The sequence below is a fragment of the Ursus arctos genome, unplaced genomic scaffold, assembly GCF_023065955.2.
Source record: "Ursus arctos isolate Adak ecotype North America unplaced genomic scaffold, UrsArc2.0 scaffold_5, whole genome shotgun sequence".
Lineage (NCBI taxonomy): Eukaryota > Metazoa > Chordata > Mammalia > Carnivora > Ursidae > Ursus > Ursus arctos.
Window position 1 is genome coordinate 49,621,047 of NW_026623067.1, and position 26,384 is coordinate 49,647,430.

Here is a 26,384-nt window from a genome sequence, read left to right on the forward strand (position 1 = left end):
TGTGGGCGAACATAGATGAACTGCAGAGGAATCAGAGAAGGAGGAATGTCCAAGCGGAAAGGGATGTTTTGCCCTCAGTTCAACCCCATTCTTACACGCAGGAGCCAGCTGAGGGCCAGAGAAGTGAAGGGCCTTGACTGAGCTTACGGAGGCCTGGACTCCCTGGGCAGGGGACTGGAGAGGGAACTGAGGTTCTTAGTGGCTGGCGCTTTGAGCTCTTATCCATAGCTTAGGGACTCCACCCTGTTAAATCCTCCCATAACCGTATGAAGTCGTTTCATTACCCCCATTTTACAGATAAAAACACTGAGGCTCAGGAAGGCCTGGCACAAGGACGAAAACTGTTCAGTGGAAACATGCTGAGGTTAACACTGCCAAGTATCCTTGGCCTTGTCTCTGCACCTGAGCAGCCTTAGCTGCAGGGGGACCACGTGCTCTGGTTCATCTGGGTCAGTCCTGGTTTACACCTGTTGTCCCACTGTCAGTAGTAACAGCACTTTTGCCCTCTAAAAGTACCCCCGTTGGAATAATACATTTATTGTGTAGATACTCTACTGTCTACAAAATGGGGATATTTGTATTACCTGCTCACGGAGTGGGTTGCAAGGAATCGCTGGGATTTTGCAGGGAAAATGCATGGAATCTGGCACATAGTGAGCAGTAAATAGATGCTAGCTGTTGTTACTATTATTATTCCTATTAGGAAGGCATCTGAAGAGGGGACAGCAAGGAGTGAAGCCACACTTCCCGCTTGGCACGCCCATCACGGTCCCTGCGAATTATGCAGCACCCACTTCAAACTGACCCTAGGGGGATGGCACCTCCCACTCTAGACTAGAGGTCACATGGAGGCACTGAGCTTGCCTCTTCCACCTCTAGGTCAGTCACATCCACTGCCTGGGTCTCCTTGGGTCCAGAAGTTGAAACTGCATTTTTTTTTCTTTTACTCTAAAGTCTAGAGCCCAGATTCTGAGGAAGAGTCACAGGGAGAATCCGGCAGAGGATCCCCTCCCCCAACCCCAGCCTGTGCTTAATTAAGTGAGTGGCTTAAGGGACTTGCCTCCTCTTCAAGATTAAGAGGTGGGTGTGAATATTTTCCTCTGGCCCCCTTAAATGTTCTTGATTACAGTAATAAAAATGCTAAGCTCTATTGCCTCTCATTGGAGTAAAGGCGGCTGAAAACTCCTCGTTCCCTGAAGAACCTAATTGTTGATTCTAGTGCATCTAAACAGGTGTTCTTTAGATTGCTTTTTCTAATGCCTTTTCACTGGAAAGATCAATTTAAATGTTGCTTTGAGCTAATCAGTGATTGCTTCTGTATTCATCCAAATTTATATCTTTGCTTCTATGTGCTAGATGAGACATTACTTTCAAAGTCTATAAACTTAAATAAGGTAGGTGATTTTTAATTTAGCTCTTTGTCCTCTTCCGTCTTCCATATTTTATGCAAAATATGCCTGTATTTCTTTTATTATTTAAAATCCTAGTTTAAACCTGTATTTGAACTTCCTGAGTCATCTTTGGATGTCTTGGAGCGCCAAGGGAGGTATGTCCTACACAGTGGGTAGTCAATAAATATTTGCAGAAAAGATACGTTAATACAGTAACCTGGATTGTGAACAAATTGGATTTGTTGTCTCTAGGTTTTTGAGGTCGGGAATTCTTTAAATATTGTCTGAACTTCCTTGTGTCTGCATCTGTGTTTATTCTGTTCTCTCTGCCTAGAATTCCCTCAGTTTCACATCCCTTGAAAATCTCACGTTCACGAAAGGTTCTCATCATATGCCAGGTGCTCCATGAAACCAGCTTGCAGTCTCCAGCCAGCTCTCATGGAGTCAGTCTTCGAACAGAGGGACTGGAAAGGGTCACATCTGTGATTTGCCAAACCCCACAGTCCTCTGCGCCTCTCTCATCTCCTCCTGTGGGTATCTGTGCCCTGCCTTTATTCATTCACCCATTGTAAGCATGTGAACTTCTTAAGGTGAGACAGAGGGTGTGCTCTGCTGAACCACATGCGTAGACTGAAAAATAGTCATTGCTTCATGAATTGTGGGTTTCTTGTTTTAAAGAATAACATTTTAAAAGTAGAGTCTACCCGAACGGAGACATGATGAATGTGGCTCTTCAACCAAATCCTGAGAACATGGAGCTTGAGAACTTAGAAGCCATCAACTGGCACTCTTTCACATGCGAAGAACCTCTGGTTCAGAGCGTCCTGGGTCTCAGTTCGGGTCAGCTGCTGGGAAAGACCAGAGTTCGGCCAGCAGATCTTCGGAGTGCTCTTGCAGATGTATCTTTGGACATAATTTAACACGTGTCAGTTTATCCTTGAGTGTAAAGTGCACTTCATGATTGGATATGGTAACTGGCTAACTATTCATAGTTCCCCACTCCCTCCCGTTTACTGCTTGTTTCTAAGCAGCAAAGTTGTGGTTCAGTGACTTCTGTCTGGATAATATGAAAACAGGGCACCCAGCCAATTTTGATGAGCTAACTATTTCCCTAAATTATCATGCCTAAGCAAAGGGCCCCAAACCTGCTGTTCAACACTTATCATCTGATCTGGGGGATGGGCTATGCTCAGGCATATCATCAAATAGCTGAAATTTTACATTTAAGATTGTCACGCAGTGAAAATTGGCATCCTTAGAAATGACTGACAGTTCCCCTGCCTCATTTCTGTTACACTGAGTTAGGTAAGGAAAAAAAATCACCTTCATTCTTTTTACAGATTTCTTGCTGAAGACCTATGTGACAGGACTATAAATTTTCACCAGAAATTGATGGGAGAACAGACACTTCAAAGTGCCTGAAAGACTTTGCAAAAGGTCCCAATTAACAGAATGCAGCTAACACCTCAAAAAATAAAACAGAATAAATGTTGCAGTGGGAATGAATCTTGCTCAGAGTGCTGTGTTGTTGGCCGATTGCCTGGCGAGAGTGGTGGCCAGGACTTGCCAGCTGGCTGAGCCACACGCCTATAAAGGAGCGGTCAGCTTACACCTTGGCAAACTATGATTTTGATGGAAATCTTAGAGGTCGGCAGGCGTTCTCCTTAGTAAAATACCTGAGATCGGGTCATGGCTTTTGTTTGAGTGAAGAAAATATCTTGATGGCCAGGATTAGTAGGACCAAGTCGCACTCTGCTCCAAGGGAGAATTCATTACTGGATCAAAATAGATATATACCCTGAAGGAGACACAGGGTGTAATTGAAGGTGGCACATTCATCTACAAAATCCCCAAGTTAAACCAGTCATGCCACTAGTTCCTCTCAACCACCAGTTTGTCAGACTCTCCACTCCAAAGCTACTGCTATGCTATCCTCTCTTGTTTATTCATAGTTGACTGTGAAGAGTTGTGTTGCTTGTCTGTTCTGCATAGATCTGAAGACAGGGATCAGGTATAAACATTCTAGTAGCCCCCACAATGGCTAGCTTAGGACTTGTCACATGGAGGCAGGCACTCAATGAATGACAGAAGGACCAAAGGAGCTTCCATTGTCCAGAGTAAATACCAAACATTTAAAAACTGTTTTCAAAAATGGGTGAAATCTCTATCAGTCTCCCAAATGGATTTCCTTGTTGAAATGTATTAAAAACTGATTTTAATATTTACTTTTTAAAGTGATATAGCCAGAAATAGCCAGAAAATAGCCAGGAAACACACAAAAATAGCCAGAGAAAAGTCCTGGGAACAAATTTAAAAGCCAAATACGGACTGGGAAAAGCATTTGCAAGACTGAAGATGTAAATAACAAGGGTCAGTATCCTTACTATATAAGAGTGGACAAAGAATGTGATCTGGGAATTACAAAATGAGTAATGACTATTCAACATATGAAAGCATTTTCAACCTTACTGGTAACCAAAGAATACAAATGGAACCAGATACCTCTTTTCATCTATCCAGTAAAGAAAAACCTGAGTTGTACTGGATGGGTTATTTGACACTTTCATATTGCTACCCATGGCAATGCAAAATAAAACCACCTTTCAGGAGGGCAAATTGTCAATATATATTTAAAGGTTTAACTCTATGACCTGCAGAAATTCATCCCAATTGAATGAGTAGATCCCAGATAAATATGTAAAAATCTGTGTACAAGCAAACCAGAAGAACCTAAATGTTGAACAACAGAAGATTAATCAAATGATTAATGATGGTACATCCATACCATCACGTAGCCGTTAAATGGTAAAATTGATATATATTAATTGGAATAGAAAGATATTTACAATATACTGAGAAAAAAAGCAGGCCACAAAAAGTATGATTGAGTTTTTGAAAAACATATTTATACATATACACATCTGTTTATATTTACACACACACATACACACAGATAGGTTTACTCTCAAGATAGCTGTGATTTATGCCTTCCTCAGAGTCGTTTTTATATGAAAAGATTGAGCTTAGCTCTGTGATAATAAATATGAGGGTTTTGTTCAAACATACTTGAAGGTTTTATTTATTTATTATTATTTTATTTATTTCTAAACCAAATATTTAAAGTATTTAATATTAAAAATATTAAAGTATTAAATATTTAAACCAAATATTTAAAACCCAAAGATTTAGTTCAGCCGACAGAGGTTTGGACATACCCAAGAGTCTACCAGCGAAGAACTTCTACAGATGCTTGCTGGATTAATGATGAATGTACTAGTGTGTGGGTGTGTGTGTTTTTCCTTGCCAGAGATCAGACCAGGTTGGGTTTTTAGACTTAAATATTAGTCAGTGTGAAATGTGGATATATGCATGGAGGAACAGGGAGGTTGGATTAAATGAAACCTATCAAGTGTTCCATGTTTTAGATTTGCTCCATTATAAGCATATGCAGGCAACCCTTGACTTATGCCGGATTGGATATTGGAGGATTATTTCAAGTCTGAGTTTGATTGTACCATTTCAAATATATGGAGGAGGAGAAATTATTGGGGAAGTGAAGGATCGTAACGAAGCAGGGGAGGAAGACTATAAAAGGGTAGGAGAAGAAAAGAATCTTTGTTTTAGTGCCTTAGAAAATTAGTTGGTGGGGAATAGTTGAAAATTACTAAAGTCGACTATAGTAAATCAAATTAGCATTAGTATTTGTGAGTATGTGATTGTGAAAAGATGGGCTAAATAACTAGCTAACAGTCTTTTCAAGACCATTGGTAATAGAATCAATTATGGTTCATTATTAACTATATTAACAGAAAATTAGCCTTTACTAGCGCCTAAAAATATGAGGTTGTTATAATAGACTGTGGTCCCTTACCAGCATATGTAAAACTTGAAGGTTTATAAAGCAGCTCCCTTCCCAGGACTACACTAGATTAGATGATCAATTAATGGCTAAAACGTTATTGTATCTCTTTTTAATATTTTCTGTCAAAAACTTAAATATTCCTGATTCAACTTGTGTTTCTATTTGAGTAATATAATTTGGTCATAATTGGTTTCATTTCGATTGTCTTTACATTTTGGGTACTTATTATCTTTTCTCTCACCCACTGGGAATGCCAAGTACCAATTTTTGCTATTTAGCAAGTCAGTAAGGAGCTTCCCACTGAGTTCCTTAATTATTGTTAATTGAATATTGTAAATGGTTTTCCAGGATCACCGTTTTAGCAATCTATGTGACATCTTTCTCAGTTAGCAAGAGTTAAAGCGCCAAGAATCCCTTCTACCCCTTTCCAGGCAATCATCATATCAAATAACTGGTTCCTATAAAAACTAGTCTCCTCTTTTCAAATGTCAAGTCACATACCTGCTTCTGTGGCACTTAGAACATGGTCACTGCTCAACGAGTATTGAACAACAGCTGTCCTTTAAAATAGAATGACTCCCAGGTCCGGCCTGTGAGGGAACATTCCCTTTTACTTACCAGAACTCCCACAGTGCCTCTCACCCCGCATGTCAGGCCTGGTACTCTACGGCAGAGCTTGTCCATTTTCATGCACCAGGACCAAGCTTTCTAGTGCTTTTTGCTGCTCTATAATCAAAAGAAAGTTAAAAAAAAAAAAAAAAAGTAAATAAAGAGCCTCAGAAGATCTGAGAATGTCAGAAATGCTACAGGCAAAAAACTGGAGAGCAGAAAAAATCACTGAGCCAGCCTTCCTGTGCACTTCTTGCCTTACAATGAACAATAAAAAAGAAGTGAGAAATTTATGACGTGCCTTTTGAACTTTGAAACTATGTCTCCATTTTTGGAGGAGGCAAGGGGTAAGGCTTCAATGTACCGAAGTTGTGTTGGAGGTTGTTTTTAGCTACATAAAATCTTGCCTTCTTAGTGATTTGTTTTCTTGCTCAGTCAAGAAATCTCAACCATCCTTAAGAGATCAGGACTAGAAGAAGACTTGAGACCTAATCCAGAGTCTCCTCTCCCATCATGGTGGCCCAGAAATTATTAGAAAGAGAGAGACAGAGAGTGAGAGAGAGAGAGTGATTGTCTCTTTGGAAGGGTAGGCTTCCACAGGCTTGGCTAGTAACCTATTTGAATGTAAAAGACATTTTCTGCCAGGACTTTTGCCTTGATCTAGCCAATTGTTATTAAGTTTAGCAGGTTTCAGGTTTAGAGACAAATTCAAAGCCTATCTCTGGTAATTTCCAATGTTGAGTTTTATGTACTATGTGGTGATAATTTTGTCCCTGGCTTTTTATTTTTCTATTCTTAGAAACATAAGGATTTGCCTACATTTCTCAACTATTTGATCCTTGTTTATTGTATATAGATTTGTAAGCCACCTCAAATCTTTAATGATTAAAGATGAGTCAGAATGAATAAATGATTGAATGAATAAAATAGTAAAAATGTCCTCAAGCTCAAGTTTAAGAGCACATTTGTTAGTCCTGAGGAAGAGCTGCTTATCATTACTTTTTAATAGAGACTGCAATCAGAGCCTGCTTACACCATAGCCGTTTCTAATGAGAAATGTCCTGAACACACCCTTTAACTTCCCACCACTCATTTTCTCCTAGGAATTGGACTAGAAGCAGACACCTGACCTGAAGCTAACCATTGCATTGGCTGGAGACGGCGTGTCACCTAACCTGGAACCAACAGGTGAATGGGGTCGGGCAGATTCAGTCTTTTGAGAATTGAAAGTTCAGCGAGAATGTGCTCATTAGTAGCAGGGAGCTCAAACAGAAGGGTCTCAATTAGAGAGGGGTCTGAGAGCTCTAATGCCATGTGCACGCAGAGTGAGGGAGCAGAAACTACAAGGAAGCCATGAAGGTAGTCGGGGGAGAGGGGAGGCCAAATCGCGTGGGCCTACGGGACAGAGAGGGGAGAGCAGCAGGCCCCTGACCTGGTAGCTCAGCATCTGCTTCCCCACCATGTGCATTCTCCTGGTAAGCCTCCCGTTTCTCCCAGGAAACCTAACAGAACCTTTGTTGTTCGCAGCCAAGAGTCTCAATATGTATCAAAGCATTTTCTATTCTTCCTGTTTTTACTCAGTTGTAAAGTTTTCACTTGATCCCTTTGGGCTTTTCTGCTTTTCCAGTAATATTAAAAATTTTTGTCTCCTTGAAAGATGTTTGGGAGCAGAAGTTTAAAAGAAACCAACCGAAAGGGCTAATTATTCCCATTTCCTTGTCTCTAAATAAATACTGTATTAAAAATTCCTTGGGGCGCCTGGGTGGCACAGCGGTTAAAGCGTCTGCCTTCAGCTCAGGGCGTGATCCTGGCGTTATGGGATCGAGCCCCACGTCAGGCTCTTCCGCTATGAGCCTGCTTCTTCCTCTCCCACTCCCCCTGCTTGTGTTCCCTCTCTGGCTAGCTGTCTCTATCTCTGTCGAATAAATAAATAAAATCTTTAAAAAAAATTCCTTAATATTTATGAAAGGAGATTCCCTAACTTCCTCCAACGGCTTGCTTGCTTTTCTTACAAATAGTGGAACTCATTTGCTGTGAGGCCCCACTGTCTGATATTTGCATATACTGAGGCTTTCTCCACTTTTTCAAGTTGCCTTGGATAGAATATCTGGCTTTTTGGCTTGACTTCTGCCTGAGACATGGCCGCTGTCTCCACACAACGCTTCCTTCTTTAGGGCTCAGTTCCCCACACCAGAGGCCGATTTGTCTGGGTGGAATGGGAGGAGCATGACAGCCTGTTTCTATATATGAAGCTGAACTTTTTTAAACCTGAAACATGGTCAAACTGACATACTTGGCTATAGGGAGATCCACAACCTTTGGACACTCCACCTCCTGCAAAGGGAAGACTGGCGGTTAGCTCGATGGAAACGTAGATCCCGGGGGGTTCTCTTAAGTCACCGTGTTAGCCGCTGTCCCTCAGTTCTCAGAGCCACCTCAGGCTTTCAGAAATAAGCAGCCCTTTAAACCCCTAATGCTTCCATTTTCATTACTTCTGTATTCTTTGGGCCTAGAATACCTGCCACAAAGAGTCCAGAATTTTAAATAATTCATACATTTGTCAATGTGTGGTTTCTTTTGGGGGTCATCTTAATGACAACATGGATGACATTGCAAATCAGGTCAGTTGTGCAAAATCCAGTCTGCTCATCAGCTGAAACTATCAGAGGAACTTTTCAGTCTGACTCTGTGTGGATGCTGGATGTTCTAAGAAGTAGGTTCCGAGTCACAGTCTGCTACGTGTTAACTATGGCTGAGTCCCACTCTGTGGTGGCCGGATTTGCCACATTGTCTTTTATGACAGGGTCCTCCTATTCCTAACCTTATGAGCTGTTCACTCCTCCTCTCTTGAGAAGCTTATTCAGTAAACCTCTTGCTTACTCTCTATGGGAGAACCCTAGCTGCTTAAAGGTACTTATGCATCAACACTCCCCCTCACCTCCTGCCCGCCCCCCCGCCTGGGCGTTCATGCCACCCTGTGGCCCATAATGTTCTCATTCTACTCAGCTGGAATGTCCTCCTTTTCCTGTCCAGCTGTCAGAGCCCAGCTTAAGTCTCCCCTTCTTTCCAGATTCTTCTCTCACTTTTCCAGTTCTTCTGAACTCTCACAGCCTTTGTCATCCATACCAGTCTCATTCATTATTGTAAACTGCAATGGATTGTTTCCTGCTCTTTGTCAGATCAGACCTGCAGCCAGATCACAAGCTCAGAAATGGACCTGGGACTATGGCCTTTACTATGACTTGATGCTCCACACCTCTTGCATGAGCACATTTATCCAGATACAAAAAGAAAGAAAGAAGGAAAGAAAGAAAGAAAGAAAGAAAGAAAGAAAGAAAGAAAGAAAGAAAGAAAGAAAAGGAAGAAAAAAAATTGGTTGATTTACTGCAACTGCATTTTCTTTGCACGTGGGAAAGCAATACTAAACTCAGTCACCGTAATTTCCTCTGTGGGAAAAACTAGAGGGGACACAAATCCCCCTGCAGATTTGAATCCTTCTGGTAAAGGACCCTTTATTCCCCCAGGAGCTGCCATTGCAGGAGGGCAGCTTTCCAGTCCTCCATCAACTTGCTTCATCAAGTTGTAAGGGAATGCTCAGATGCTCCATGGCCCACAGTCAAGCAGAAGTATGAAAGCCTACCCGAAAATGAAACCTAAATGGTTCTTAAAACCGTTCTTCTGGGGGTGTCTGGGTGGCTCAGTCAGTTAAGTGTCTGCCTTCAGCTCAGGTCATGATCCTGAGGTCGCAGGATCAAGTCTCCCATCAGGCTCCCTGCTCAGCAGGGAGTCTGCTTTTCCCTCTGTCCCTCCCCCCTTCTCATGCTCTCTCTCTCTCTCTCACTCTCTCTCTCAAATAAATAAATAAGATCTTTAAAAGAAAAAAAAATTCTTCTGAGAGCGGACAGTGCAGCCTGACCTCAGTAGAACCAGCCGTTGTCAATACTGCTTCCTTCCTTGCCAGCCCACAGGAGGCCAGAGCAGTTGCAATTGACAAGTGGTCTCCACACTGGGTGTTGTGTGTCAGTGATGAACCACTGAATTCTCCTCCTGAAATCAATATTGTACTGTATGTTAGCTAATTCGAATTTAAATAAAAAGTTGAAAAAGAAGGAAAGTGGTCTCCAAATATTTGAGTTGAAATGTTACTAGAAGACTTTCTTTTTCTCATTTTTTCCATACATTGGATGTCAAAGATGCAAATTTATTTTTATCGTGCAGTTCTGTGGCTCTATGCTTTCTGACAATGAAGGTTATTGTGGCATTTGCTCACAGCCAGTGGGTTTAAGCTTGTAAGGCAAGCCCTATAAAGCCAGGCTAATTTCCCCTAAGCCCCAGGACTGGAAATTAGGTTGCTGCCACTAGGGTTTTCACATGACTCAACCCTTCTCCAAGCTCCCTCTGCTGAGGCAAAGCATTTAGCACACCATCCGGCCAGTGCCTTCAGATGAGATCATAATTGGGAACAGGCTTTGTCAGTGTCCCCTTCAGTGTGGGAGCTTAGGTCTGATAGCAGTGACCAGAGAATAGCACAGGTAGCTGTCCCCGAGCCAGGCCACAGGACTCCAAGGCCTTCGTGTCTCACTCTGTGGTAAAGCGAGGCAGCACTTTCTTTATTACACATAGTGGCCCTAGAGAACAAAAGACCCAGACAAGTCACCCAAACCAGCTGCAGGATAAGCAGAGCTGGAAGTGGTGGGGGGCACGCAGGGAGGGCCAAGCCCGTAGCCACATCCAAGTGGGGCACACCACAAATGCTGAAGTCCCAGAGAAGGTTCGTGCTGAGGGCAGGTATCAGGCTCAGGAAACACACAGAGTCTGGACGGGGTTGGCCATTGCAGCTCTGCTCTGGGGAAATCTCTTTTGAAGGCTTGTGGCACCCTGGCTCTGAGGCACATATGCTATTGTTAAGAGACCACAATTCAGAACTGAGCACCTCACACCAAACCCCGGAAACAGAAAAATAGTATGAATTGAAGAAATGGAGTCAGAAATCTTGGATTCACGTTCCGTGCAGTGGAGTATTGGAGCTGGCTCCCTAGAGCCAATGCATCTCCCCCCAACCCCACACCCCGTAATGTCAGGTTGATGCTTTGAAGTTGGCCATTGTTGGAATATTCACACTGCAGAAATTGGCAAACCAATTCAGTGTGGTGGGGGGTCTTTCCCCTGCCAAAAGTCACCCCTGCATATATGCCACGTGAGCCATGTGAACCTTGGGTGATACTCATTTCACAAGGGTGTTAGTGTAAATAAGACAATTAACTTGGAAGTCCTCTGTAAACAGTAAAAGTTCTGTAAGTGTTCATTTTTATTATTTGAAGTAAAATATTAAATATAAAGTTCTAACATTTATTAAGATTAAAGCATATAATTATTACCTTTAATCACAAGCTTCAAATATGCAATAGGACAAGATTTCAGAAAGCAAAACTGTTAGGAAGCAGCATATTTGTGTCAGTTAAAACTATTACGTGCAAGTTACAAAACTCCTAACTCCACTTGGCTTCAACAATGAAGTGAGTTCATTGTCACCTAAACTAAAAATGGCCAAAGAGAGTGCCAGCTTAATTCAGCTAGCTTAATCCAGAGGCCAGGCTAAATCCAGCAGGTCAGATGATGCCGTCATAGAGCCGGGTGACCATATGCTCCTGTTTGCCCAGAATCGTCCTATTTATGCATCCGATCTGGTTTGGCGTATGTCTTGCCCTGTTTCGTTCTCGAAGTTGTCCTAGTTTAGAAGATAAATGATATGTTTACTTAACCAAGGTTTGCTCTCTCTGCTCAGTTTTTTTGTGTTGCAGGATTCACCCTCGGGCATCACATGGTGCCCTCCCCGCTCACTCTCTGCAGCTGCAGCCTCTTACACGGAGGGAGGAGATCTATAGCCACAGCAGACCTCGCAGCCTTACACGTCCCAGTGTAGCGGGACAGAACATCTCTTCCAGGAGCACCTGTGTAAGTCCTGGGATTCACTGTCTCTCTCCCTGGTCTGATTTAGGTCCCATGGCCATGCCTGAAGCATCCATTTGAGAAAATGGATTCACCGATGGACTTGGTCCATCAGGCTCACACCCAGAGTAGGCCTGAGATAATTCCAAGCAAATCACACAACTCAGAAGGAGGGGACTTCTCCCAAGGAACGGTTGGCAGCAGAAGAGGTGAGTGGATGCTGTAGAGGTAACAAGAATGATCCGTGGCCATTGCAGAGCAAAGTGCAGGAATTGGAATGGGCTGGCCGAGCTTCCAGCTTTTCCACTAACTAGGGTTGGTGTGATGGTGAGCCCTTGCATGCCTTAGCCCTCAGTTTCTTGTTAGGAAAAGTGGAAAGGTAGGACTAGAAGATTTCGAAGGTTCTAGTTCACTCAAAGTGTTTAATGTACGGCTGCATCCTCTCGTTAGTCTTCAGGGTTATCAATTCCAGGTTTATTTTGTTACCGGATTTTTCTCACTGGGCCTAAATAGAACTCACCTTGGCTTTATTCCTAATGCTAGAAAACTTCCAACTCTGGTGGAGTTATGAAATGTTCCATTGCTCCTATTAAGTAAATCATATTCTTTAACTAGCTAACTTTCCCCACAGTTTACAACTTGTGTCAGACCCTGGGAAGATTTGCTTTTAGTTTTTTCCCTGTGAACCAAACAAGTCATAAAAACAGATTTATATCATGGTTTCCTTACAGCTGCATTTTATCCTAGGTTTCTTAAATCAAGAAATTGACTAACATAATGGCTGAATGAATAAAACACGGCAGCAATGAGTGACTGCCTTTAGCAAACTGAGAGGGAGTCTTATTATTTAAATGTTCCTGGTTATATTAAGTGGAGCAAAAGGCTTGGAATCGAAAGTGAGAGAAATAGGCAGCCAAGTCAAAAACGCCACCAAGCTGTAAATAAAATATGAAACTGGCTTGGAAAGGGAGCTTTCCTTCGAAGTCAAACGCTGATATATAGTCCCTAATTGTGGGACGTTTGTAAAAGGTGACATGACACCTGTCAGTTATCCACAGCAGCCAGGAAATGTAGATTACATGAATAATTCACCAATCCAGTGCCCTTTGTTGCTAAGCCGGCTAAGCCCAGTCCATAAAATAACTGCTGATAGGAAAGAAGAAAAAATATGTTTAAATTGCAAGAGCCGTATGTTACACGCGGAAATGTTTTCAAGGCAGTTTCATTATACAGCTATGTTCCTTCCAGTGAGCCCGCGTGGCTAAATAATTAACATGTGAGCCTTTATCAGGTGTAACAAAGGAGGGGTCTTGGGCTCTGGAAACTTTATATGTCCCCTTGGGGAGGTTGCAGAAGAGTCTGCAGTAACAGAAACCTCTCATCACATATCATCATGTCTCGCCCTCCCAAGTTGCATGCAATCCTTTAAAAAGGTTAAGTCTGAACTTTGGTTTTGGAATCATGGAGTCATAGAATAATAAATTCAGGTCACTCAGAGAGAGCCTACTCTATAGTTTTCAGAAGCAAGAGAAACCTTTTCTCAAAGAAAATCTTCTGTGTGTACGCCATCTAAGATCCAAGTGGGATTGTGTTCGTTGACTCGGGGTGGTGGCGTGGGGGATGATAGAGGATGCCTGCCGTCTGCCTCCTCACAGCCCCCTCCCCTGCACCGCACTCCCCACCCCTGCCTGAGCACCTCCAGGGATCCTGCTGTCCCATTTCACAGATGAGGAAACTGAGGCTCCCGAGGCAAAGTGGTTCCTAGAAATCAAAAAGCAAGTCGATGGCAGGCCTGGGACCAAAAGCCAGGCTGCCGGCTCCCATGCACCACACATACACATGTATGACTGTAAGTACAGCTTGTCTACACAGCCATACCAGCTGCCAGGATTTGGAGAAATACCAGTTGTGCAGCTCCCAGGACCTCACAAGTGAGCATGAGGAATGGAAACAAGTGACTCTTTCATTTGTGGCCCGGGCCCAGGCAGCCTGATACCTACACTCCCCTTACCTCCCCCACTTTCGTGTTGGCCACAGGGCCAGGGTCGAAGGTCATGGGTCAGGTGGAAGGTGGGGCCTTGGAATGCCCAGGGGACTGGGCAGGCCTCCATAGGTCACCTGAGCCAGCCATCCAATCCATCTGCTTCTCTGGGCTGCTGCAAGAACAAGCCTCCCTGGAGAGAGCTGGGGGGGGGGGGGGGGGCTTATTCCAGGAGCAAATCCAGCAACACTGCAGAGATTTTCTCACCTCCACAAGATGGTTCATTCCTTGTAACTTCCTTCCTAGCAAAGATCCTAGCCGACTAAGAGGAATAAGAAAGAGGTTCCACTTCCTAGAGTGTATGTAGAAAAGAACACCTTTCTCCTCATTTTAGGCTTATTTGCTACCCAGGTTTGGCTTTGTTTTTGAAAGTTTGCAAGGAGCTTTCATTCCTGTGTAAACCCAGTGGGTACAAGTGATTTGGCACGGATTTTCTCTAATGTTGTTATTTTTCTCTAATCGTTCCAGCTGATAATATATATATATATATATATATATATATATATTTTTTTTTTTTTTTTTTTTTTTTTAGCTTGTTAGGAGGCTACCTGGAAGGGAACCGAATTTCTGATGTAGGTTAAAGGCAAGTATAAATTCAAGGCTTGCTGAAATTCTCTCTTTGCAGTCAGTCCTCACTTTTAGAATGAACACATTATATTTAGCGATACAAAGAAATAATAATGTGCTGCTGGTTTGTTGTGAAGAGCTGAGGTTGAAAACTTCGTGTTTTCAGTTTGATCATTCCAACTAGCATGAAGCAGAAGGAATTGGGCATCTTGATGTTATGGCTGCTTGATGTTATGGCTACTGAGACTGATTCTCTTGGTGCATATGTTACTTCATCCCTTTGTGCAAGGCCAAGGGAGTTTCTTTCAACAAGTGGAGTTCATTATTAAATGAGTCAGTGGTTGTCTAGGGGTGCCTGGGGGGCTCAGTCAGTTAAGCGTCCACCTTTGGCTCAGGTCATGATGCCAGGGTCCTGGGATCAAGCCCCACATTGGGCTCCCTGCTCAGCGGGGAGTCTGCTTCTCCCTCTGCCCCTCCCCCTTCTCGTACTTTCTCTCTCTCTCTCTCAAATAAATAAATAAAATCTTTTAAAAAAATACATGAGTCAATGATTGTCTAAATGAATTCATGCTCATTCTAATAATGCTTCAATGTCTCTCACAAATAGTCTGGAGAACTTTTCTCTTATAAGAGACAGGAGCAGCTGAGTGTGAATCCTGGCAAATGGATGGGACTTCCTGAGCCTCAGTTTCCTTATTTGAAATGTGGGTGCCATGATGATGACAACAATGCCTGTCTCACAGGGTGGCTACCTTGTCACCTGGCAAAATCGTTGCTCAGGTGGGTTGTAGTCTGGGTTCCCAGAAAGCTGGGCCTGAGACAAAGGCTTACATGCAAGCTCTTGAGTGTGCATGTGATCCCAGGGGCCCGGTTGGGAGACGGAGGGACTGTGTAGGGAAGAAAGCAGGGCCTGTGGGCTGTGTGAGCACACACGTCAAGTGAGCCACTGCTCAGGGTTGTCACATTTAGCCAATAAAAATACTAAGCACCCACTTAACTTTGCATTCTGGAGAAACAACAAAGAACTATTTGCAATAAGTGTGTGCCATGCAATATTAGGGACATAACTTAGAGCAAAAAATTATCTGTCTCTTACCTGAAATTCAGTTAACTGGGCATCCTCTATTTTATTTGCACCCCCGCCACTGCTCTTAGTGATGATTGCTTGTTCTGTGGCACCGTCTGAGAAGTTGTATGAAATCTGTTCTGGGATTGAGCCATTTGTCCCCATTCCCTCTTTGTCAACGTCAGTGTTCCCCATGGGTTGTAACATCTCAAAGGCCTTCTGTGTTGCTCCTGTGGGGTGAGCGGGCTCCCATTGCACTCCACAGTGTCAGGTGAGGGGCCTTCAGTGGGGCGCTGTCAAGTTGCTTCTCGAGGAGGCGGATCCAGTACCAGCAGCCACATACGACACAGTGGACAAGGTGCAAGAGGCGTCCATACAGGCCCGCAAGCGGAGTGACGGACAGCGCAGATCTTGGAGCCAGAAGGCCTGCATTCAAATCGCAGCTCTGCCAGTTACTGAGGCAGCTTACCAAATCTCCATGTCTCAGTCTCCTCATTTTTAAAATGGGGATGATAATAATACTCACTTAGTAGGATTGTTATGAAGATTAAAAACAAATGTAAGCCTCTCAGAATGGTCCTTGGGACATTCTAAGCATCTGCTATTATTATCCTGACAGTAGTAGATTTCAACACTGTAGCTTGGCAGCTGGTGTATCTTGAACACTTAGCAACTAACTGTCAAATTTGATTTGACAAAATTTGCCAGATTTGATTGATGTCTAAAGTATAGTTTTTTTCATAAATGAGGCTAAATGTTATCACCTTGGTTTTGGTGTGGTTTTTTTTCCCCCAGCACTGAGAAGAACTTTTTTCAGCCCTGACTGCAGTCTTTTATATAATCAGGAAGGAAAGGTTTTTCACCCCCCACTGAGCATGTGGCCTCTCCCTGGAACCAGCTAGATGCCCTGAGCCTCCTGTCCTCACTCTCGGGGTCCTCCTGCACCCGACGCCACAGGACCCACTCAGCTTGACTGTCGGCTGACATGGAGGTAATGGTACGCACCTGCAGTTGGAGCAAAATTAAATCTTGAGTATTGATCAGACTATAAAATCATGTTCTATTGCCATGTACTGAGATTAATAGCAGGTTTCTACAGTTCTGTGAAACTTGCTTCTTCGGCCCAGTGTTTACTTCTCAGTTCCTCAAGTGGCCTGCCAGAAATTCTAAAATTTGAAACTGGGCCTCCAACACAAATTGCTGGAAAATGCTGTCTTACAGAGCCATTTCAAGCGATGTTTCCTCCACAGAGCCATCCTCCCAGCCCTTGGAGAGTTAGGAACTGGCCCCTGCATGTTTTGGGGGACCTGCTGACAGCCGCACTGGTGGCCGTGATGGCAGGGCATCATACTGGCTTGTTTGTAGGTCTACTTGGCCGAGACTGCTCAGCATTGAGGACAGGAGCCACATGTGCTCGTCTCTGCATCTCTGACCCCCAGCCCACCCCTGGCACAGGCTGAGGAACAGAGCTCGTTTATCCGCTAAAGCACTGTAGGCTCAGGGTGCACAGTAGTTTTTAGGGTACTGTGAAAATGTTTAATTTTTCTTCAAATCAGAGGAAGAAGACAAAACTGTTAGAATAGAACTTGTTTTCATTTTTTTCTTCACATCAGAAAAATGAAGGATTTGTTAGGGCCACAGAAATTTATTAAATAATTTTAGTGTTTTTTTTAATGGGAAAGGATCTAAAAAGGCAGAAGTGCAGCGGGCCCACAGAAGTCATCACGTGGTCCTGGTGTTGAAAAAAATAAGTAAACCAATGAGTAAATATTATAATGACCGTTAAAAATGTTTTACAAATGACAAAGTGCCATGAAAATGCAGCTTGTTATTAAAAGCTGACAATTTCATTGCTGTTGTTGAAGTTCTCTTGCCTATTAGGACATTATACTCTAAGGAGTTTCAATTATTTCTCCAAATTGCCAGGTTTTCTTAGTCATATTCATATTCTTTCTTCCTGTGAAGTGAAAGCTTTAAGTGGCTTTATCTGAGGAATATTTTGGTGTGCGTGAGGAGGGGGCAGGAGAGCACAGAACAACAGAAAGCCTCCACTCATCAGAAGAGCTGTCCCGGTAGATATACCACACTTCAAGTGAACCCCCTATATTGAAAAGCTGAGTTCCCACAGAAGGCACACCAAGGTAGCTATTGTTTTTACAAAAAAAAAAGGATCCGTGAGCTTTAACCTTCATACATGTGTTATCACTATCTCACAATCTTGGCTCACCTCTGAGGAAAGTGAACTCACGTACTTCTGGGGTGACCTGATGGTATACTCTTTCCTTTGAGTTGGCTGATGACAAATGAATCCTACAGTTTCTCTCTTGGAAAATATAAAGGGAAGGGACACTGATGTCCAAAATATCTTCCAAGTGATGCTGAGAATGTTCTGACCTAAAGATCACTTGAGGAGATGATACTCAATGTGAGATTCCTCACATTACCAACCAGCCACATCCTTATCTTGCAATCTTGGAGAGCCTAACTCGTACCAGAAAGAAACTTCACTTTCTGAGATGATTCTCAGTAGAATTCTCTTAAAATGAGAGTTCTCATAGTGCATTAAAATTTGAGAGCACAAAATGACCATAGGTAGTTAGTTTAGGAAAATTTCCTCCCTCTTTCCTATCTTTTCTGAGTTTTCTAGAATGTGGTTAGATTAGACTTACAAGAATACAACAAATAAGAGTTACAATTTATAGAGTCCCAAGCCCTGCTCCAAGTTCTTTATCTACATTTTGTCACTTAAGGAGAGAAATTAAGTATGCCGTAATTTGCAAAAGGTGTTTTATGAAACTATTGAGGAAGACATGTTCCACCTATAAAATGGGCACAAAAGAGAGGAAACTAATAGAAAACCTGCCATATCATTCCCTTCTTCTTTCGGTTCTTCCACTGTGTGTTTATAGGCTGGGCTTCTCTATGGCTTGGTTTTTACTTGGTGCAGAAGGCAGAGAAAAGCTCTTATGAAAGCAGACTCTAAGCAGAATGGTCATGCTCAGGCTTCACATGAGAGTGGCAGCTGAAGAGCCGGGAGTGAGAGGAACAAAACTTCCTAGCAAATGAGTAACTGCCACCTCTTGAGTGTCTTGGGCTATTTCAGACAGCCATTCTAGGCATCCTACATCCGTGAATCAGCGTCACAACGGACAACTTTGGGGGAAGGCTGCTGTGGTCCAGGCACTCTTCCAGGTGTTTTTATGTTTATTAACCAATCTTCCCAATGTACCAAGGGGTTAGGTCCTATTCTTAGTGCTCTTGTGTTATAAGCAAGGACACTGAGGCAGAGAGAAGCTTGGTATCTTGGCCAAGATCGCTCGCCTAGGAAGGCATATTGGTCTGGAAACCAAACCCCGGAGCTAGGCAACCTAACATGGGGCTTGCAACACTCCTGAGAAGCAGGCATTTTCCTTATCCCGTTTGACTTGCAGAGAACTGGAGATTTAGAGATGCGAGATGGCTTCCTGGAGTTTACCTAGTTAGTAAACAGCAGTGCCCAGTTCACCCAAGCAGCCGGGCCCCTGGGGACCACCTGCTGAATCGTCTCAACACACCAAGTCTCCCTGTTCACGATGGCACCAGCCTGCTTGTTGAGAGTGGCTATAATGGTGACAAAGAGAGTCTGGGGACAGAGAAAAGAGGTGACCTGATGTGGGGGGTTGGGGTGGGGGCACAGAAGAGGCTCTGGGGAGTATGGAAGAAAGAGAAAGGGGCTGGCGGGGTGCTCTGTGGAACAGTAGTGAGCTCGTGCGGCTTTCCAGGACACGAGAAGACAAAAGAAATCAGAGAAGAGATCAGGCAGAGAGATTTAACAGAAGCATGAGGGGCAGAGGAAGGGGGACCCTAAAAGTGGAAAGAAAGAGAAAAAGGTGAGTGAATTATAACGAAGGCTGCGGTGTCACTGTCCAGCGAAGTCCTGAACCACCAGCTGACAGAGGGTCTGCTCACTGCAAGCCCCGGGCCTCCCCTGCTGCAGACCAGCACATGCTACGACATCAGGCAGGCCCCTCTCCGCAGGGGTGACACACACGTGAGGATTGTAAGATGAGGCCCTTGGGGCTCTGCTTACAATAAAAACATTGTCCGGGCCTTGCACACATGACTCAGTGTGTATTGTGTGTCTGACAGAGAAAGAGATCGGCTTTACCTGCAAGTGCAAACGTGCTGGCAGAGTTGAACCCAGCGCACACTTACATAAGAGACAAAAACACCTGGGAGCCAGCGGTTGACCACCTTCTAGGGGACATGCCGAGTCCCTAGAGGAAAAGTGCCAGGGGACTCCTGTGCCAACCGTGAGAATAGCTGTGGTTGGACTGGGTGTTTTGTGTTGTTTGGTTTTGAGCCCAGTGTTTGGCTCAGAGTCCTGAGCACTGAGTGGGGCCCCTGAACCCTGCCTGACACCAGATTGCGTTGTTGAATGTCGTTCCTGTTTTCCTTTGTTTGAGAAGGACTGGAAAGCAGCAAAGGGGGTAGGGAAAGAGTCATTCAAATTTGTTTCATGCGAGGACTTGAAGTGCTAAGCCTGCAAAAACCCGTGTGATGTTTGAAAGTGGGGGGTCTGGGGCTGGACATGCGGTCAAGCTTGGCTCCACCACATCTTAGCTGTGGCACCCTTGACAAGTGAGACTCAGTCTCACTGGGTCTTCATTTTTTCATCTGTAAAATGGCATACCTACCAGAGAATTCATGTGAGAACCGTATGAGATCTTGCAGGCAGATAGCTTAGCTTAGAACCGGGCACCTGGTGCCTAGCAAGTGTCCCCTAGTATTATCTGTAAAATGAGAGAGATAGCCTCCCCAGTTCCCTCAAGGGACGCTACAGCTGCAACAAAAGTTTAGTGAGATGAGAGCTGTTTGAAAAGCACTTACTAATATCTGTTTTTTTTTTTTTAAGATTTTATTTATTCATTCGACAGAGATAGAGACAGCCAGCGAGAGAGGGAACACAAGCAGGGGGAGTGGGAGAGGAAGAACCAGGCTCCCAGCAGAGGAGCCCGATGCAGGGCTCGATCCCATAACGCTAGGATCACGCCCTGAGCCGAAGGCAGACGCTTAACCGCTGTGCCACCCAGGCGCCCCTAATATCTGCTTTCTACTTAGCAGTGTGACGTAGTAAAAACACGCAGTATTGGCAAGCAGTGAAAATGCTTCGATTCTGGTTTCTCTGGACCTTAGTCTCTCATCACTCAGTAGGTGGATTAAATTAAGTCCCCTTCCACATCCCTGTCCGCTCTGACAGCCAGTGCCCGTTCACCCTGCTGCCAAGAGGCAGACACCCTCACTCTGGTGGGCCTATGGCTGTAGGCCCCATTCCCTCTGGCCCGCCACGGCCCCAGGTCATCGACTCAAAAACAGAAAAAAAGAAAGAAAATGAAAAAAGAGAAAAGAAAGAAACACACACCTGGGAAGATGTCCCAGATATTTTAACTGAAAAAAGGCAAATTGAAGCACTGTAAGTAATTCTATTGAATAAACTTTCTAGAATAATTGTAGAGATACAGATTTGTATATGTAGGGATTATCTCGTGGGCAGGGTTAAGAGAAATTTTACTTCATACTTTACACATCTCTGCGTTGTTTGAACCTTATACTGTAAGCATGTTTTATTTGATAATCAAAATAATAATACTAAAGATGTAAACAAAACTAAAACATGTTTGTTGTAGAGCGTTTGGTGGAAAAAGAAAAATCACTTACAACCCACCCCAACATAGAAATATTGCAATTGACATTTTAATTTATATCCTTTCAGTCTTTTTTCTGTATGTGTGTATCACATAGAAATATACATACGTATTTACAAAACGTAATCACATTTGTCCATGCTGTCACAGAATTAGCGTCACTTAACAGTTATCTTGTTTATATGTTTCCATGTCATTAACGTTTCTTCTGCAATCTACAGCACCATTTTAATGACTGCTACTTTTTCCATATTGCATGTGGCCAACTTTGTATTGCTGCACATTTTGGCTGTTCTCAGTTTTCCCCCATTGTAAGTATTGACAGGCTTTTGGAGAATAATGAAACACTGAAATGCTTGGCTTTGTTTCTCTCTTTGGATAGAGCCGGCTGCTCTCTTTTCTTCTTCCTCTTTGTATCCTTTAGCTTTTGGGTGGAGGCCCAGAGAGCTCCACAAGGGGTAGTGTGTGTTTAAGAAACTCAGCTAAAGAAACAAACTGATCGCAAAGAGCTCTGAACCTACAGTGTTGGGAAAATGCTGAGCATTGTAATTGGCCTAATGTTGCTCCCGTGAGAGATGCCATCTCCCTAGGCCTCCAAAGTTCTGGCCAGGATTTTAACTTTTCTCATCCAGCTGATGACAGACAAATATTCCTCACTTCAACAGTTATGTGCAACCCCCAGAATGTTTCCTCAAGTCTGTCAAACGCTCATTGGAAGAGCCTACCAGCTCATCCTTGAAGATGGAACAGCAGGCAAGGTTGTGTCAGCAAATCTGGACCGGGGGCTTTAAGTTTCATTGAAAAGCTAGCCTCTTGGACAGCACTGGTCCCTGGCCCCTGCTCCCTAAGCCAGGCTGGGTGTCCAGTGGTGACTCAGGAAGGAATGCCGCTGATGAGCCCTGGGCATGCCAGGGAATTACTCAGCACATGCCAACAAGTAACCTCATACGATAATCAAACACGAGCCAATCTGCGAACACTTTGCGTAACAGCATATTTGGATTTGGGGCTTAGCTTTCAAAGCTTGAGTTTCACGTTTGCCTGAGCATATTCCCAGCCTCTCAGGGCCCCTCCTGTGTGCCCTGCCTCTGCTTGCAAGTGGAGAGAGCAGTTCTTCCAAGAGCCAGAGCTTGGCTCTCCCCTCGGCAGAACTCTGCCAGGGATCAGCGGTCTCTCCTCCATCTATAGTCCTCGTTCCGGCCAGCGCTGCTTCTCCATATGCCCCATTTCTTACCAACAGGCCAGCAATATGGTTGCTGAGACACTTAATAGCCATTCCTAGTATTGTCATGGTCTTCAATGCACCTTACCAAAAAGAGGGAGGTTTGTTGACTGACAACTGCTGATATAACAATATTCTATCCACTCCTGGCTGTAGGAATTGGCAAAGCATTACTGCATCAACGGGTACTTGAGCTGTCCAAGAGCCTCAGGAAGGACAAAGACGCTTGAAGCTTTCAAGACTCCTTACTCCTGGCTCTGGGCCTTCTCCCGCAGATATCCTGACAGCCAAAAGTTTGAGGGATTTAATTTAGGATCCATAATATGACGATACCCTCTCTGCTTTCCTGTGCAGATCTGCTGTGGAATGAAGCCACACCCTGAGGTCCCGGGGAGCAGGGGAAATTACCTGGCTGGCCCACCCACCTTATCAGTGCTGTATGTCAGAGTTTCCTCAAGGCCTCGGGTGTTGGTGTACTCGAGGTGATACTGAACACGAAGTATTCAAACAGCAACATGTCGGGTGGGAGACAAAGACTAGTCAATGATCTTACTCATAATTCTTCCAGGGAAGAAGTTGTTCTCACGAGACAGGGCTTTTATAGTGCTCCTTCCCTTGCCACGGTGCTCTCAGAGACCTCTGACCTCCTCGGTAGAGTGTGGGTGTGAACAGAGTGCCCAGGTGAGAGATCTCAAGAGTTCAGCTACAGCAGAGACACACAGCCTTCCCCAGGAATAAGCTGATAAGGACATTGTACCTACACACAGTACCTCAAAAGAGAAGTAAATCAGTAATTCAAGATCCTAAAGGCAGAAACTGATGTTCCCACACAGACCTAATCATAAGACCTCGTAGGATGTTCAAAAATTCTCCAGAGTAGGTGTGAACAATTGGACTTCCCTTGCCCTATCAGGTGGGCTGGGTAGAATCCTCCCTGTGTCTTTCTAATTTTAGGCACGGATGACAGAGCGCAAGGGATGCCGGACCTCAGCAGGTATCAGTACTTTTAGTAGCACTGCATATACCTGCCAGCCAAGCTTCTTAGGAAAGAGAAGTTCCTTTCAAAGTAAAAAATACGCTAGTTACCTTTTACAAGGGCAAGAGTAAACTCACAGTGATTATCAATGCTTTATTGGCAGTCGTAGGCCTCCACAAATCTCACCAAGTGGAACCTATGCACAAGAACAGAAAAAGGGGCCTTAGGTGATAATAATGAAAGAATCAATTTGGGCAACTCGCTGCATAGGTCATCATAGAAAGTAATCAATCCAAAGTCTCTAGATCATAAGGACAATTTTTGAAGGTTTAAGAGGTGTGCTTCAAAGAGCTAGTTCTTTAATGCGAACTATGTGAAGATCATTAAAATGTTTTTACCCAATCCCATACCCTTCTGTTTGGTAAAACCCTATGACCATGAACAAGGCATGGTGCCGTCCACCTCTCACTCTGCTGTGTGTCTGCTTTTTTCTTTCACGTGGTCTCCTTCCAGTTCTTGAGCAGTCATATCTGATTCCAGGGAGCCAAAGCTCACTTTCCTCTTCTAATCTAAAGATGAATAAGAAGTCTACCTTCTCTAGTCCGATGCACACGGTGAACTTTCTCAACTTATTCTCCTCGAGGAAAAGAAGGCACTGGAAAAGTTCTGTGTATGTTTAAGTTTACATGCGTTATGAACAGCATATACATACACAGATGTGGCATCTCCTCTCTCAGGAAGACTAGACTCCATTTCTGTGGGGCAAATGATATAAAGATTGCCATGGTTATCTTCTCTGTTTCACTGATGGTGTGGGGGGGAAGCACCCCAAATGGCATATTGCAATTTAGAGGAATCCCTGGCTATTTTTAAAACTGGATCACAATGTACATTTTTTTTACAGTCGTCAATGACAGCACATTGGTTGCCATTTCTTGGAGACACTTCTTTGTAGAAAGGTTCGTATGTACCCATTAGGATTATTGAAGGTAAGCCTTTTGACAAGGTTGGGGGAGGAGGTGAATGTGGGAAAGGGATGAGGAAAAGAGCTTAATCATTTAAAAGTGTCAATAATTTTTACTCTTGGGTCCATCACCTTCTGTCTATACAATGTTGGGACTCTCTATGCCTCAGTTTTCCTCATGTGCAAAACTGGGATCATAATAGGGCCAAGCTCGGAGAGGTGTAGGGTACCATGGGTGACTATTCTGTGTTTTGTCCCTGCCAGTGTCTGGCACATAGTAAGTGCTCTTTTTGTCCCCCACGCTTATTCATATTCTAATCAATAAATAAGGAGTGGGAGGGGCTGGGCAGTTGGAAGAAGAATAATTCTTCATGTCAACACCACCATCACGCATTATTGAGATTCTAGTGTGAATGGGGCCAGCTGACACTCCAACTTCCCATCCCACCTTTCCCGTGTGATCTCTCCTTTCCCCAGTCTCAGTATCTTTCCTTCATCTACTGTAAACCACAGATAACTTGCCATCTCACGGCCTCGGGGGAATTCGTATTTTCTCATAAGATTCAGAACCTTAATGGGAAAAGGCGTCACTCGGTGGAATTTCAGAAGGCGAGAGGTGTAAGGGTATTTCTAAAACCTCCTGGATCACACCTCAGGTGTGGGTGCTTCGTTCAGGTACCAGTGAGGCTGAGCCTGGCAGGAAGTCACTTGCACTTTTTACTAATTGAGGTCCTGCCCTCCTGAATCTTGCAATCTAAAGGAGAGAACTTTGATCCAGGGTGATAATAAAACAAGTAAGGAAAGCCCAGAGATGCGGATTGAGTAACTGCTCTGTCCCAGGTGTTGACATGGAAGCGCGGCGCGCATGGAGGTGAAAGAAGACTTGTTTGGCTCCCAGAACTTCACGGTCTATTGGAAGGGACAAAATACATCCGATGGTGATAAGGAAATGCATGTGAGTAAAAGGAAAAGAGGTGTGTGTTGACAGAAGACAGCCGGAGGAGTTTCGGAAACAGGAACATTTCTCAAGAACTTGAAAGCGTTGGAGGTCTTTCGAAATGGTTAGTTGTACACTGCCTGGAGGCGAAGGTAGGAACTAGAAAGGGACTTAGCCCAGCCCTCGCTAGCTGGATGGTGAGCTGTGCGCTCCAGCGCGGGGATCTTCGCTGCAGAGAAAGGGGAGCCCGAGGATCGATGACTCATTCCCATCTACTTGACATCATCTTCAGATTTTTGCTTAACTTTTCCCTTCCACATCAGACACCCCTAATTCTTGGGTGGTCTGCCATGCCGTTTCCTGCCAAGTCCCAGCAACTTTATTCCGGGTGGAGGTCTGGGGGTACTGGATCTTATTTCAAAAGGAGAGGGGAAATTGAAACCAGAAAGGCATCGTGACAGCCTTTAAGAGATTCTTTTTTTTCTCCAGCACAGGTTTCCCAAGGCTGGTATCTCTAGCATAGACTTTGTTTTTTGTTTATTTGGTTGGTTGTTTGGTTGGTTCGGTTTGGTTTGTTGAGAGTTAACCATTCAGAATGGAAGCCCTTTTATAATTTGATCTAGTTATGTGAACATAGCCCATTGATGTTAACAGAGACCAGATGCAAATCACCCACTGGAGCGGAACATGGAATAACCAGCAGGAGCTAAAGGAAACTCTCTCTCCCCACCACCCTATTACCTCATAAGAATTCCTTCCATTTGGAAATGAGCATGAGGAGAATTAAAAAAAAAAATAAGACATTTAGGATATTTCAAACGGTCTTAAAATGACAGCAGTGGTGGAGATGCTTGGATCACACGAGATTGCCGTATAAACAACTGACGTACTTCGGGAGTTATGTGGAATCAGGCATGCATCCCTAAGAGAGGTTCAGGGCCTCCATCTCGTGAAGGATAAATTAAATACAACGGGAAAGCAGATTGCAAACGGAGGTCACCGAGTCAGTGACTCATACCCAGGTGCACACGACAAGATTTGGTTCTCTGTAGTGCGTTGAGCAGAGCAGGGCCTCCCCGGTATAATGAAATTTTATGCCATTCCCTGTTCCACTGG

At 44.0% G+C, this 26,384-nt stretch overlaps 1 long non-coding RNA gene across 1 annotated transcript in view; it reads left to right on the forward strand.

Annotated features, from left to right (window-relative positions):
• The window catches only part of LOC113255306 (uncharacterized), a 140,077-nt gene that overhangs the window by 98,855 nt on the left and 14,838 nt on the right, over nt 1-26,384 (forward strand). The window contains exons 7-9 of the long non-coding RNA XR_008957481.1: nt 6,966-7,050; nt 11,861-12,020; nt 14,385-25,286. This is a non-coding gene — a long non-coding RNA (uncharacterized LOC113255306). The remainder of the gene's footprint in view (nt 1-6,965; nt 7,051-11,860; nt 12,021-14,384; nt 25,287-26,384) is intronic.